This window comes from Dendrobium catenatum, unplaced genomic scaffold (genome assembly GCF_001605985.2).
Source record: "Dendrobium catenatum unplaced genomic scaffold, ASM160598v2 fragScaff_scaffold_1567, whole genome shotgun sequence".
NCBI classification, from domain to species: Eukaryota; Viridiplantae; Streptophyta; class Magnoliopsida; order Asparagales; family Orchidaceae; genus Dendrobium; species Dendrobium catenatum.
The window spans coordinates 501337-507228 of record NW_021320029.1 but is presented as its reverse complement, the minus strand read 5'-3'; positions in this window follow the sequence as shown (position 1 = coordinate 507228).

The window sequence follows — 5892 nt, the reverse complement described above, 5'->3', positions numbered from 1 at the left end:
GTTGCAGCACAACTCAATGACAAACCCTCACATATCACATTTAAATATTTTAAAATATTGCATGTATTAAAATATAATTTTCTAAAACCCAAGCACGTTGCCTCGAGAAGCGAGTCGGCGCCTCTAGAAGCGTGTTGGCGCCTCTAGAAGCGTGTCGACGCCTCTAGAAGCGTGTCGACGCCTCTAGAAGCGTGTCGACACCTCTAGAAGAGTACAACAGCCACGAGAAGAATGCAACAACGCCTAGAAGAGTACTATCATCTTGAGAAGTGAGTCACTACCTTGAGAAGCATGCAACAACCCAACAATGCAAATGCAACAAAACGCATGCAAATTCATCACACAAGCATGTTGAAAAATATGCCAATAGATTAGACGCATGCATACGCATTGTGCATAATACAGTGAAGATCTTACAAATGCATAAGTACAAATGCTTGAAAAGCATGCACGCCACTTAAAAGAAATTTATAATTTCCTGCATGCGCTCCAGCAACAATGCATGCTAGACCTCATTATAAAGTCCCCATTGGAGGCCAAGCTCTCACTTTTACTTAGCCCACTTCTCCATGAAACAAACATAATCATGTTAAGTCCAAAATATCAATTATCCTCGGCACTTGCCAAAAAATTCATTCCTTCATTCACTTCCACTTCCAACTCAAAAGAACTCAAAAGGGAAAACACAACAAATGCCTGCAGATTCCACCACATAAACACTCATAGTGCCTGCAACAATGGGAAAGCTCAATTTAAACAACCTCTCGCCCACAACATTGGGAACCACCAATTCTTATTTTTCCAAAATCATAACGAGCTCATTTTCTGTATTTATTTATTTTTTTTATTTCGCTTATTTCTTTCTAAATTTAATTGCTTAAGTGCATTCAGAAGCTGCTAATCAAGAGAACAATGGTAAATTCATGAGCACAATGACAATAGTGCAAAAGAAGACAAAGGAAATCATAGTGGAAAGGGCCTTGGAGACGGCTACACATGAGGGACAAACGGGCCAGAAATACTGAACAATAACATGTAAGTTTTAGAAAGAGCAAGATAGCAGTCATGAGAAACGAGAGTGATTTCATTTTAGAAAGAGGGAAAGAGGCTGAGTGTGGTAGGAAAAGAACCATAATGCAGTGGTTTTGTGAACCGCAGGAAAGAAGAGGGCCACAATGCGTGGCCAATTATCACATAATAAGGTGCCATTCCTATAATTTATATTAAGTCAAACAATTAGTAACTATTGAATATAAATTTGATGAGATTTAGGAATGCAATTGAACCCCAATCGTATACTTGGTTATGCTAAAGAAAAATACAATCATATAAAGTAACCATAAAATTCTTGGTAGTGTTGAAATGATAAAATCAAACATTAGTTTAAAAGGGTGAAAATAAAAATTAAAGAGTAGCATACCTTCCACAAAAAGAAGAAATATACTTTGAGTATGCACGAGCCTCTTGCTTATCTGCAACCAAGGTTTAATATGTCTTTCAAAAAGACAGCTTTTTTTACAATTATAACAAAACTCATACCCTAAAAAATAAACCCTTAAGAACCTAGAACATTTAACCATACCAAAAGAATAGGCATAAAAAAACTTGAACATTAATCCACTCATTTTTATTTATGTTCCTAATTATGTTTGCTTGTTGCTTAACAGGAACGCGAGCATGCTCGCTCATTAATGATTTAGTTGTTTATTTAATGAGATATTATATATTTACATATAATTTTTTTGAATAGGCCTCACTTTAAAGATGATGTATATACTAGAGGTATAAACAAGATGGAAATTTATCTTATGCAAATAGGTAGATGGTTCAATTTAATGTTCATTTATTTTTATAAACATTTGAATTTCAAAAAATAATAGAAATAAAATAAAGTGAATTATGTCAATTTTGATGAAAAATTAATAATTGTATATTTGATACTATGATTATACATCTAAAGCATTTGCTTCTTACAAAATAATTAATTAAGCCCAATTATTACTCAAATTAAAATAAATAAATAAATAAATAATTTAGATAACATTTTACAACTTGGCTCACATTTAAACTCAGCTCAAACTCTAATTAAAAAAAAATACAAACAAGCTTGAATAAAATGGTGCTCAAATTGAATTGGTTCATTTATAGCCCTAGATGAGAAGCACAATACAGTTGAAGATTTGGTAGATACACTTGCTATGCATTTACACATTCTAAAACTAAATATGTTTACTACATGTTTCAAGACCTCAAGGGCTCTTACCTCCATTACATCCCTAAAGAAAACAGTGAAAATCTGCATAAGTAATCACCTTTAAGGAAGTCAATTTAATAGAGGAAGATTGAAGTTACGGTCTACTAATTCAGCCAACATGATGCATAGTAGACACACATACAAAGAAAATTAGGGACTCACATATCACAAACCACCAAATATATTCAAACACATGATTTCTTTAAATCTAAGCACGGAACACTATAATTAAACTAATAGATCAATCCATGCCTCACAGCAATAATTTATAGATGCATCATCCCTTAAGCTAGTAGATATAATTAACATAGAATCAGCTCAATTTAGCTTAATTCCATACTCAATTTGAATTTTTCCTAAATCCCCAATCCATAGTTGTAATAGCTAAAACATTAAGGAACGAATCCCATAAGAAAAAGGGTGACGGTTTGAATAACATGGGATTAGGATAAGTTCATAAAACAACAAATATCCAACAGACTATGTAAATACCGCAACTAGGAAAGCTGCAAAAAGCAAACCACAGGCAATAAGCAATTTCAAAATTACATGATAAGTCTTCCAGTGCCATAACAAGAGAATGCCTACAATGGAAATCGCCAATAATAATTTCAATAACTTATAGAGGATAAAATCAAGCACCACCACCAAACTTAAGAGGGTTGAATAGCACAAATTTGATAGAGCTATTGGTCACGCCAACACAATACACTTATTTAATCGTAGTATAAAATAAGAATATACTTAAAAGTAACAAAGAACAGAGAATGATGCCCTATATGATCTTCGACAAATAAAATATTCTCCCTAGTGTTAGCTAAAGACAAAATTAAGGACCCAAAAGGTTCGTACATAAGGAAATACCTAGCTTCACAGTTACATACCAACGGGCAACCTTTGAACGCCAAACCTCACAATTCACCCCAACAAGATGGTTTCAACACTAAAATTATGAAACGTTAACAGCTAAAGTATTGTTTTCAAAATTCTAATCTTAGTGGTGAGAGGCTACTGCTCCCAAATGCAGTTGTGAAATAGCTGTTGATAAATGATAGTAGGCAATCGGGTCACTTGTAAAATAAAATACTTCGGATCACATTCATATGGACGTAAACTTATTTACATAGCCATACAACAAGGATATGAGGTTTGTTTGTCTTAAGCATCATGGAGCAATTTCAAATATTGAATGGAGGGACCAAGGTTCTAAAAACAGTGCCAAAAATTAAACCGAAAGAAAGAAAGGTTTAATGTGGGAATTTAATCAAGGCTGAGCTATGTAATAAATATAAAATCTAATTAAATATTACTTAAATAGCATAATAATGATAGAAATATGTGACAAAGAAACAAAAAAAACTACTTAATGGAATATAAAACATATATAAAAAATAAATCTATAATTTTCAATTTAAGCATCATCTATATTTAAGTCAATAACATCTTTTTTATAGTAATAAACGAATTTTTTTATTATTTAATATTTTTTAATCAATTTAGGCTATAGATTATTTATATTAAGATTAAATTTTAGTCATATAATTCAAAATAAACAGTCATAAATTGGTCATAACATGAACCGATTAATTCAATGAAACCGCACCGGTTCACCAGTTCATTGGTCTAGCCAACGGTATTCCTGATTCTACCCAATTCTTAGCAAAAGCAATTAAATAGTACTTAACAAGTCGAGAGAACAGTTCATGATAGCATTGGTTGATTTATAATTTATTTAATAAATGTAGGCTATAAATTATTTATGCTAAGATTAAATTTTATCCATCTAATTTAAAATGAACGATCATAAATTGATCGTAGTTTCATGAATCTTTCTCTACACAAGAACCAACAGGCTTTATCATTTCATCCTCATCTGATCTTCTCTCAGCATATCATTTTCATGATTCCCCCATGCTTCCGACAGAGTCGCCTTAGCTTCATTCTTTAACATATGTTTCATCATCTCCTCGAGATTTCCAAACCTTCCTTTAATCATTTAAAACACTCATTCAATGAACCCATATCCATTCGCAGTTTCCCTAACCCCCCCCCCACCTCACCTTTCTTCCAACGCTTCAACTCTTTTCCCAGTCATCGATCCCAAGAACTTGCTATGATACCAATTTAATAGAACTTGGGTACCAAAAATCAATGAGCAAACACTAAATTTCAGCAAACCAATAGATTTTGATTGATCAGAAAAGAAAAATGAACAAGCAAGAAACAATGGTATTCTTTCGATAAGAGGACCTTCTCTCCCAATTTGTAGACGCCGCTAGAATCCCTCACAAAAATCGTGGACGACAAACACTCACAAAACTCATCAATAGCAGATAGATCTTAGTGTCTTTCCTGGAGATATCATCTATTAACACAGAGCTGAGGACAAATTTTATTATTTGATGATCTCTTAGCTTGTTCCCTTTCCCTTCATAAATTTTGATATTGTGAAGAGTAAGTTTACCACCACAAAAGCACTCAGCAGAAACAATTGAAAATAAGGATTCATAAAGTTAATCACAAATAGTTGGGATAAGGCTAAAGTTTATATGATGATAATCTTATCAGACAATTTAATTAAATACTAATTATTATTACCAAGTATTGCATGAAAACTGAATAGTGAGTGTGTACACATACTTCTGTACACTTGTGGGTATTTATGCATTTCTATATGAAGACTAAACATACTGCATTGCAAAGTTGTGTATGAAGCAACATGATTAATTAATAACTAATTAAATAAGAATAGTTTCATATTACTTGAAAATAAATAAGAGTAGATGTAATGATGGAGAAACAAAATGAGAAATAATTCATAGGAATACCTGTAATCAATTACTTTTCCTTCACGTTGACCTTTAGAATCCAATCTATGTCGCATGTCAAGATGGTTTCTAGGTTTCTCCTTAAAAAAATAAAATGATAAGAATAGCATATAGAATCTCACAATGAGCACTAGTTGCAATTACAAGACTTTTACAAGAAGAATTTGATGGCAACAGTTGATTTATATAGTATAATTATTTGTTAAAAAGAATAGAAGTAACCGCATTCCTAGTTAAGTGATCCAAAGCTGATAGATTTTTCATCAAAACACATATCTGATCAGTTAAGATGAAATGTACGAAAGGTTTAAGTAAAAAATTTTGCTTCTTCTACCAAGTATGGTAATTATTATTCATAATAAAATTTATAAGCTACACGCCACAACATCCTCTCATCAAGTTGCTCGATCCTTATCATTGAACTCAAATAAGATGGGATTTAGCATGCTGTGTTTTGGATTTCGTCATTTTGTATTAATCTTAATTAGTTAGAACTTATTTCTTTGTTATCAGCAACATAAATCAATAAATGGTTGATTTAATCATGAAGCATGCATGATTGACAAGGAAGCAAAAAAGTTTGGGAAGCAAGTTAATTCATGAAATGCTGAATGTCAGTAAAGTTTAATTTATCTGAAGGAAGATCTAAAGAAAGGGATCTAAAGAATTCAGGAATCCTCTGCAATGTGGAGACAGATGAAGCTGCAAAAGATCATGAAAGCATAGCCATTATAGAATAATGAAAAACTGCGTCACTACACCATGGTGGCATGGTGATGTGAAACCATGAATTGTTTCTTAGAAAATTAA